Source organism: Humulus lupulus, chromosome 6 (assembly GCF_963169125.1).
Source record: "Humulus lupulus chromosome 6, drHumLupu1.1, whole genome shotgun sequence".
In the NCBI taxonomy this organism is placed as follows: domain Eukaryota; kingdom Viridiplantae; phylum Streptophyta; class Magnoliopsida; order Rosales; family Cannabaceae; genus Humulus; species Humulus lupulus.
Window position 1 is genome coordinate 156,105,807 of NC_084798.1, and position 10,779 is coordinate 156,116,585.

Consider the following 10,779-nt stretch of genomic DNA (forward strand, 5'->3'; position numbering starts at 1 on the left):
TAGCCAATTGACCTATTTGTGTCTCCAAATTCCTGATTGAAGACTTTGTCTCTGTCATGAATTGATTTAATTAGTCTAGCTGCATTGTTGGTGGGTTCATTGGAGGATGTGGTGGTGGATGAGATGGGTGTGGATTTGGATCACAATAAGGCCTAGAATGGAGTCCATAAATTGGTTGATGAGGGAATTGTTGGGGCGGGTATTGTGGATACTACGGTTGTAACCCTTGATTATTTTTCCAAGACAGCTTAGGGTGATTTTTCCACACAAGAGTATATGAATTAGAGTAGGTGTTGATTGCAGGTCTTAAAAAGTTACCAATAACTTGTGCCTGTTCCAAAGGCATATTATTTACATTTGTTGAGCAACTAGCTGTGCTCGGGCATTGTTCATAAGAATGCGCCTCCCCACAAATCTCACAACTCACGACATTTTGTACTTGCATTACTTGTGCGGTGGGGTTATTCTACTGTAATTTCTTGGTTAGAGATGCCATTTGAGCGGTCAATAAAGCAATAGGATCAACTTCTAAGACTCCTGCCACCTTCTTATTCTCATGCTCAGTAGGCCAATTATAGTTATTCATGGCCATCTTTTCTAATAATTCATATGCTTCATTAGCGCTTTTTCTCCCCATGTTGCATCCATAATTGTCCTTGTATTTCCTCCCAAACCCTTGTAAAATGTATGAACCAGCAGCCACTTCTCTATTCCATGATGTGGGCATTTCCTTTGCAACTATTTAAAACGTTCCCATGCATCATATAAAGACTCCCCATCCAGCTGATGGAAGTTATTAATCTCTCCTCTAATTCGGCCTAACTTTGCAGGAGGAAAATATTTTCCAAGGAATTTATGAGCCATGTCTTCCCAAGTAACTATAGAGTTGGCTTGTAATGAATTCAACCAAATCTTAGCTCTGTCTCTTAATGAAAATGGGAATAATCTTAATCTGACAGCATCGTTACTCACCCTGTTCATTTTGAATGTTGCACAAAGCTCTAAAAAATTTGTGATATGGAGATTTGGATCCCCATTTGGTAATCCCCCAAATTGTACACAATTCTGTACCATCTGAATAATTGTGGGTTTTATCTCAAAATTATTTGCCTCAACAGTAGGAGGATGAATACTTCAATGTATCCCTGTAATAGTAGGGAGTACATAGTTTCTCAATGGTGAATCGGCCTCAGCTGCTACATTACCAGCATTACCCAAATTGGCATTGTTGTTGACAACGTTATTTGCATTCTCAACCAAGGCAAAATCCAGCCTTTTCTTTATCTTTCGGTTCTGTCTGCACGTTCTCTCAATTTCAAGATCTATCGGTATGAGTCCCTTTTGTCTACTTCCCCACATATACCAATGATTCCTGAAACACAATACAACCTTGATCTGAATAAGTGTAAAATATATAAAAAAAACCAAATTAGAACAAACAACAATTAATTTTGATATTGGAAATTAAGTCCCTGACAGCGGTACCTAAAACTTAATCGTGAAAATATGATACGCAAGTGCACGCAATCGATTCAAGTAATATAGATAGTAAATAGAGTATCGTTCCCACAAAGACTATTACCCAATTACCAATAATTTTTCTCTAATTTCTATTTGGCAAACAAAATTTAGATGAATAAATCTATTTATACAATTTCAAATAACTGTGAAAAAAATAACTAATTAAAGGATGAAAATCAATAATCAAGACCTATGGTATTAACTTCATCAACTTTTCATTCTACTAATTTTATTAATCAGTTCTAAATTTCTTCCTTCTTATTCTAATAGCAGGTTAACATAAATTGATTCCTATTCTTTTTCAAGATATAAGATCCCATCCTATATGCAGGTTTTCTACATCTCTGTGATAAACTAAAACATATAGCAAACATTAAGCATAGAAACCTAATTACTACACAAGCCATACATGTACTTTTGTCCAATATGTAACCTATGTCTATATAATGATAGCATATTCAAATTTTATCTTTCGAATTTTGAATCAAAGTCATAAATCAAGCACATATTGATCAGGTATTTACTAGCATGAAGTAAACATTATACAGATCATAATAGAGAAGAAAATCAATATAACATCATAATTAAATTAAATAGAAATCCAAGTGACTACATTAAACCATAGATAAAAGTATTTAGTTCATATCAGACATGACTAAATCAACAAAATAATAATTTAGAAACATAAGATTCAAAAACTTGAAGAAGAAAGAAAAAATATAAAAGTGCAGAAAAACTAGTTTGAGAATCAAAATTAGTCTCTAAAAATGTAATTAAAATCTGACCTCATCTCTAATTAAACCCTAAAATCTGAATTTATACCAGAAAAATCACGAATCCATTGTTTTTCATAGGCAGGCCGCGACTTGGCCTTCCCTAGGTCGCGGTCCATGTTAATTTTAAGCCCCTCTGAGTCTGCATATGTCTTTAGGTGCCGCGACTCATGCACTATCAAGTCGCGACTTGTGTCTTTGATGCTCTCCTGATTTAGCCTCTGACTTCCACTAGCGCCACAACTTCTAAGAGCAAGTCGCGACTCTAATTCCCTTCAGCAGCTTTGTGTTTCTGACTTGATTAGAGTCGCAACTCTATACTCCTAGTCGTGGCCCTAATTCCATTATTTCTCAATTTCAGCCTTTCAACCTCATTTCTTCATCAAAAACTAATTTTTACTTGTCCTTAGCACCATTTTGAGTCGAACAACCACCAAGAGCTTCGTTTTCCCACCATTTTCTCTTCTTTTTACATTTTTCTCATGATTCAATGCACCAACCTACAATAAAGACAAACAAAAGCGTATTCTTGCACAAAACAAACATAAAGACTCAAGATTACCACAAAAACACATTCTAAAATGCCATATTGCATATTGCATATTAAAAGATCCTTTTATAAAGTTGTTTGTATAAAAAATTTGTTGTATACCATTACCGCAATTTTCGCTGCGCTCTAGGAACTGTTCCTAACAATTGGTACTAGAGCCATCTTTATTCTCTGCATATGTTAATTACTATGTGGGTATCATATGCATTTTTATATTATGTGTAATATATGAATGGATGAATGTTTATGTATGAATCACTTATGTTCTTAAGGGTTGGTTTTCACGGTGTTTTTGGGTTAGGAAAAGTTCTTAATTTTTCTAGATAAACAAAAATTGTAAGTCATTTTGGGGCATAGGAATTTTGTAATTTATTTTTTAAATTATGAAAAAATTCTATAATGGCCCGAGCCCCGAGCACAAACCCTGAGCCTTGAGCCGCTACCCCTGCATCCGTGCGCACCCCTGTGCGCCTAGCGCCCCTGCGCACCCGCAGTACAGCACCCCACATGCTTGCACCCTTACTGCCCAGTGCCCCAGCACACCTCCAGTCGCGTCCTTGCCAGCTGCCGACAACCATTGACACACCCATTAGGGTTTGTGTCTTGCAAACCCTAATGGATGTGTAATTATCCATTTGGACATGTTTAAGCCCAATATAATTAAAAGTGTTTTAATTATAAATTTTGAGTTAATTGTGGTGAGTCCAAATTCCAATTGGGCCTCAATAACTTGTTGGGTATTAAAACCCAAAGTTTAATGATTTTAATTTTTTTTAAATAATTAAAAGGTTATTTAATTCATAATGGTTAATTAAAATGATAATGGCCCAAAGACTAAGAGAGAAGGTCCAAGATCAAAGGAGTTGCTCTTTATTAGGCCTTAGTTAGTTTATTTATTTTTGTGTATTTTTTGCAAGTGTTGTAATTTTCTAGAAATACCCAAAGCACCCAACCCACATTTATATTTATTTATTTGCTTGAACATGATTAAATTGTTTAATACTTTATCATTCATAATAACATGCCATACATATTATCCACATAGTACATATTAAGCAAGTATTTTTTTTAGAAACGTGCTTAGGATTGATTATATGTTTTTATTTGATAACTCATATAATTAATTTAGTATTAATTAGTTAAGATGGTATAAAGAATTTAAAGTTGTTTATTTTCTTATTTAATAAAATTATTTTATTAAATAAAATTGTATTCTATTTAAAAAGGCAAAATAAAATCTAGGGCACGATTTTTTATTTTGCATAATTGGATTAGTATTTATTAGAATATTAGTTGGTAAAATTAATTTAATTAGTTTTACAACCAAAATGAAAAATATATATTTTTAGAAAAATACAATTTTAAAATAGTGAGTGGGAGAGGGAATTATGACAATAAGTCCCATGGTCTCCATTATTGGTTGAACACCGAGAGTCATAGGAAGGGCCTCGTGTCGCCTTCGTTTGCGGCCTCCCTAAGGAAGGGCTTCCGAATATGTTTATTTTATCTCAAGGTTGACTTCTCATAAGATAATAAGATTAGTGAAGTATTTCAAGTTTGACTAACCCTAAGGCACACTCTTGAGTTAAGTCATTGATCGAAAAATAATGGGTTACACTCCAAAGATGTATCTAGGCTTTTGAGCGTGACTAGTGCATCTTGATCAAACTAACGGTAATTCATAAGTAAAAAGAGAAAAAAGAGTTTTTAAGTTTTCACTTATGGAGTTGAGATCTTGTCTCAAGATTAATTTGCGATTAGTTGGACCTTCCCTAAGGTAGTCCATTAATTTTCAAATTAATATATCGTGGACTAGTAACTAATTTTTGTGTCTTATTTTATGTGTTGCATTCATGCATCATATTTACTATTCAAAATATAAACTAATATTTATTATATGCATTAATTCATTATATTTTATTTATTTAATTTTCAGCAATATGTCCAATCCAAACCATGTTACTGCTTTACTTGCTAATGTGTAATGACCCAACTATTTCTAAGACTTAGATCATTAAACCTACTAGACATAACTACTACTTTGAAGAGAACATACATGAGAAAAATTCATAACTTTATTGAAAACTTTAAAATAATATTCGTAATACATAAATGAGCTCATTGTTTTAAAATAAAACATAACTTTAAATGAAATTGTTTACAAAGCTAAATGCGGAAAATACATAAAAATGTGATTTTAAGAGACTAAAGAAAATAATGTCGTCTTCGAATCGACACGCAGCCCGTCCACTCCATTCACCTCAACACACACACCAAGCTTCCAAGAATCCTTCCGCCTTTGTATCTATTTTCCTGCATCACAGTAAAAGTAAAGGAGTGAGTCTAATGTCCAGCAATGAAAAACTACTAACAACATAAACATATATGTAAAATTATATCATAAACATATACTATAAACATATGATAAACATATACTATAAACATATCATAAACATATACTATAAACATATGTCATATACTACTACAATGACCATTATACTACTGGGGGCTTGTTAACTAAGCAAGTCATATGCCCATTAGATTTGTGGGGCTTGCTAGTCAAGCAAGTCATATGCCCATAAATTATTGGGGCTTGCTAGCTAGACAAGTCATATGCCTAAGGTCTATAAGCATGCTATACATAATGTAAACATTACATAACATAAGATAACATAAAATAATATAACATATCATATGAACATATAAATTTCTATCCTATTTTGCTTACCAAAACCGGGATATTTGAGAACAAATGCGGGACTTAGAACACTCCTAAAACCAACAATCAGAATGGTGAGAAATTATAAAGAGTAAATAATAAATGTGGGAACTAAACCTTCAAGAAGAAACTCACCAAGAAAGATCCTTAAGTTTCAAGAGCCTAATCAAAAACCAATATCAAAAGTTAGGATCTGAATAAAAGGACTAAAGAAAACTAAAGAGTTTTAAAGGATTGAACTTAAAGAATAAGAGTACCTTAGTTGACCTTATGGATTGGTCTAACTCCAATACCGAAATACACTAAACCTCACTTCCCAAGTATTTTATAAAGCTTAAGAATGGCAAAGCTTTTTCCCAACCCAAGTGTTTATCACTCTATGGTAGTACTAGCACCTTGGAGTCTGATCACAACTGAAGAGTGAGTGGAAGGGCTGGGTTCTAAGTCCTATTTATAGAGTTCTAGGAATAAATATCTTATTTTTGGCTTTGAATAAAAATAATGAATAAAATTGAAAATAATTGAATATTTGTCAATCAGAGGCTGAAGACTCGGTCAAAATGTTCAGAGGTAGGTCTAAGGAGTCAAAGCTTGTTTTAAAAATTAAAATAAAAAATAAAAAATTAATACTTTAGGGCGATCTATGTGGTGATATATCGGCTCTGCCCTAATCCCGAGCCTCCATTTGTACAATCGTGCAATGTCAACATGTTTTCCGTATCCTTCGTCAAGCGATATATCGGCTCCTAGCTGCGATATATCAGGATATGTGAATATTTTAAACACGTAATTACACTTTTTCAGCATAATTAAGGTTAAATAACTACTTTGACTGAGTCAAAATATGACCCTAATAGTTTCTGGTGAAGACTAAAGCTTATATTTCCTTATTTTATCATTAAAATACTAATTCCTTAATAATCATGCTTATGACAAGTGTCATATTCTTATTGGCTCCATCTAAACCTTAGGTTATATATTTAGGACTAGCAATATTAATCAAACCTTATGTTATAATTAATATTCTTAAACTATAGGTTAAACTTATAAAATCCATAACTATTGCTAGGAATTTCCAACTAAGTCCCGGTTTGAATCAAAATCCACGAAATCTAGAATACTACAACTACTACTAACTAGCTAACTAAGTAAACATTCTGGGACTCTACATAATGAGAAATTGACTGGTGATAACTACATGAAATGGAAATCAAACATGAACATTGTTTAGATATGTGAAAACCACATGTTTGTCCTTAATGAGGAATGTCCTGAAGTCCCTGCTCTCATTGCTGCGAAAACTGCTAGAGAAAAGTATGACAATTGGATCTTATTTAACAATAAGGCCAAATGTTATATGCTTTCTAGTTTGAGGATGTGCTTAGAAAGAAGTTTGAAACTATTGAAACAACCTATGAGATTTAGGAATCTCTACAAGGCATGTTTGGCCAGCAATCTGATAAATGTAGACATGATGCTACTAGAAGCTTCATGAATATGAAAATGAAGAAAAATGTTTCTGTCAAAGAACATGTCTTAGACATGATCAACATATTGTACGATGTAGAATTCCATGGTGTGACCATTGATGAGATAACTCAAGTAAGTGTGATACATGAATCTCTCACACCAGCTTTTGCGACATTCACTACCAACTATGTTATGAACAAGGTTGAGTACAATATGACCTAATTGCTGAATAAGTTGCAAACTTTTGAATCTCTAGACTAAAGTTCCACTAAAGTTGAGGAGGCAAATTTTGTTGAATCCAAGCCTTCCTCTTCAAATGGTAATTCAAAGAAAAGGAAGGGTGGCCAAGGAAATGACAAGAAAAGGACAAACAACAAGAGAAGACCAACAAATCTTACAAGAAGAATAATTCTACAAAGAACTCCGAAAAGAAGGCATCGAAAGGATCATGCTTTCATTGTGGAGTTGACGGTCATTGGAAAAGGAATTGTCCTATGTACCTAGATGAACTGAAAGACAAAAATAAGGGTTAATTTGATTTGCTTATTTTAGAATCTTGTTTAGTGGAAAATGATTTTTCATCTTGGATAGTTGATTCCCGAGCCACTAATCATGCTTGTTTTTCTTCACAGAGTCTTAGTACTTTGAGGAAGCTGACTCATGGAGAGGAGACCATGAGAGTTTGAAGTGGACAGGAGATCTCGGTAGCTGAAGTTGGAAAAGCTTGCCTAGTTTTTTATAATAATAAATTTATTGTATTGGACAATGTTTATTTTATTCCTAGATTTACTAGAAATTTAATTTCCTTATCAAAATTGCATGAACAAGGTTTTACTATTTCTATTAATAATAATTCGATTGTTATTTCGAAATATGGTTTTGACATTTGTTCTACAAAGTCTGAAGGTGGACTTTACAAGTTAGAGTCCAATATCGAACATGTTTATAATTCTGAATTATTTAAAACTACAAATCCCAGATCTATTAAAAGACAAAAGACAGATTCCGATTGTGAAACATATCTGTGTCATTTGAGATTGTGACATATTGGTCTAGACAGAATTAACAGACTAACAAAGGATGGTCCTTTAAGAGAACTATCTATTGGTACTCTCCCAAACTGTGAATCCTTCCTAGAAGGCAAAATGACCAAGAGACCTTTCTCTACTAAAGGTTCAAGAGCCACAGAACCACTTCAACATTTACATACTGACGTATGTGGTCCACTAAGTGTCCAAGCTAGAGGATGTTATGAATATTTCATCACTTTCATTGAAGATTATTCAAGATATGGCTACCTATACTTAATGCAATGGAAATCCGAAATCTATGATAAGTTTAGGGAATTCCGATCAAAACCTGAAAAAAATTAGTTAAAACACTAAAAGTACTTCAATCAGATAGAGGTGGAGTGTACTTAGATTATGAATTTGAGGACCATTTGCGTGAGCATGGAATTCAATCCCAACTTACTGCACCTAGAACACGACTACAAAATGGTGTTTTAGAAAGACGGAACAGAACCTTATTAGACATGGTTAGATTGATGATTAGTTTCTCATCATTGCATTTAACATTTTGGGGTTATGCAATAAAATGAGCTCTATACATACTAAATGTTGTTCCATCTAAGTCTATTCAGAAAACACCATTGGAATTATGGAATGGTACTAAAACTAGTTTATGCCATTTCCATATATGGGGTTGTCCTGCACACATGCTTAAAGGAAAGAATGGGAAGTTGGAATCATGCACTAAAGTGTGCATGTTTGTTGGATATTCCAAAGAAACAAAAGGTGGTATATTTTATAGTCCTAAAGATAACAAAACGTTTGTATCTACAAATGAAACTTTTCTAGAGTGTGACTATATAAATAACCACAAACCTCAAAGTAAAGTCGTTCTTGAGGAAATTCTCTCAAGTAAGCAAGACCAATCACCAGGAATGGCAAGAGAAAAACAGCCAGAGGATATCACTACTTCTAGTCAGAACAATAGAGAGCTTCATCGTAGTGGGAGGGTTGGTAAACAACTAGTACGCTATGAAGATGAAGTTCATATGCTTGTGTTTGACACAAACAAAGATGATCTATTGACTTATAGAGATGCAATAGAAGATTCTGACAAAGAAAAATGGCTAAACGCCATGGACCTTGAAATTGAATCGATGTATTCCAATTTTGCTGAACTCTTGAAGATCCACCTGATAATGTTAAACCTATTGGTTGTAAATGGATATTCAAGAAGAAGAGAGGAGCAGATGGGAAAGTAGAGACTTTCAAAGCAAGGCTAGTAGCAAAGGGCTACACACAGAAAATAAGGTGTTGATTATGAAGAAACTTCTTCACCTGTGGCCATGCTCAAATCTACCTGCATACTCTTATCCATAACTGCACGCATGGATTATGAGATTTGGCAAATGGATGTTAAAACAACTTTTCTGAATGGCTATCTTAATGAAACCATTTACATGTCTCAAACAAAAGGGTTCGAAGTTAAAGGTCAGAAGCAAAAGGTTTGCAAGCTTCTTAAGTCTATTTATGGATTTAAACAAGCTTCAAGATCTTGGAATCTTAGATTTGATGAAACAATCAAAACATTTGGTTTTGAACAAAACATTGATGAACCTTGTGTTTACAAACAGATCAAAGATAAGATTGTGGTATTCTTCGTTCTTTACGTTGATGATATTCTACTCATTGGGAATGACATGGAAACATTATCAAAATTACAGAAATGGTTAGCTGAGCAATTCCAAATGAAAGATTTGGAAGAAGCCAAATATGTTTTGGGAATTCAGATCTGTACCATTCAAAAGAACAAAATTTTAGCACTATCTCAAGCAACTTATATTGATAAAGTGCTAGAACGCTTTGGCATGCAAAACTCCAAGAAATGCACCATGCCTACTTGGTCAGGAGTTAAATTGTCTAAAGAATAATGTCGACAAACACCTTAGGAAGAGGAGGACATGAGACAATATCCCCACGCATCTGCAGTAGGCAGTCTAATGTATGCAATGTTATGCACCAGACCTGACATCTGTTATGCAGTAGGGATAATCAGCCGTTATCAATCCAATCCTGGATTAATTCATTGGACAATAGTAAAGAATATTCTCAAGTATCTTAGACATACTAGAGATTACATGCTTGTGTATTTAGGTGGAGACCTGAACCCCACTGGATATACTGATTCTGATTTTCAATCATACAAAGATAGTCGAAAGTCGACATCTAGATCAATTTTCACACTTGGAGGAGGTGCTGTAGTTTGGAGAAGTATTAAAAAAACTAGTATTGCAGACTCCACCATGGAAGTCGAATACATAGCAGCTTGTTAAGCAACTAAAGAAGCTGCGTGGCTCAAGAAGTTCTATATTGATTTGGAAGTTGTTCCAGGCATGGATCAACCACTTGTTCTGTACTGTGATAACAATGGGGTAGTAGCTAATTCAAAGGAACCCAAAAGGGGAAAACACGTCGAGAGGCAATATCACTTGATCCGAGAGATAGTCAATCGAGGAGATGTTGCTCTCTTGAAGATTGCCTCTGAAGATAATCTTGCAGATCCGTTCACAAAGACTTTATCTATTAAATCTTTTCAGGGTCATGTAAGAAGCATGAGGTTAAGGGAGATGCCTCATTTGCTTTAGGGAAAGTGGGAGATTGTTGGGAATTGTGCCCTTAAAGCAATTGTATTAGAAAATGGTTTTAATGAAATAAATGAATGAATTGAATTATTAT

General features: G+C 34.0%; 1 non-coding gene across 1 annotated transcript; it reads left to right on the plus strand.

Moving 5' to 3' along the window:
• Window positions 1-709: 709 nt before the first annotated feature.
• On the plus strand, window positions 710-816 carry LOC133787442 (small nucleolar RNA R71). Its single transcript, XR_009872464.1, has one exon. It is a non-coding gene; the product is annotated as a small nucleolar RNA R71 (small nucleolar RNA).
• The last annotated feature ends 9,963 nt before the right edge of the window (window positions 817-10,779 follow it).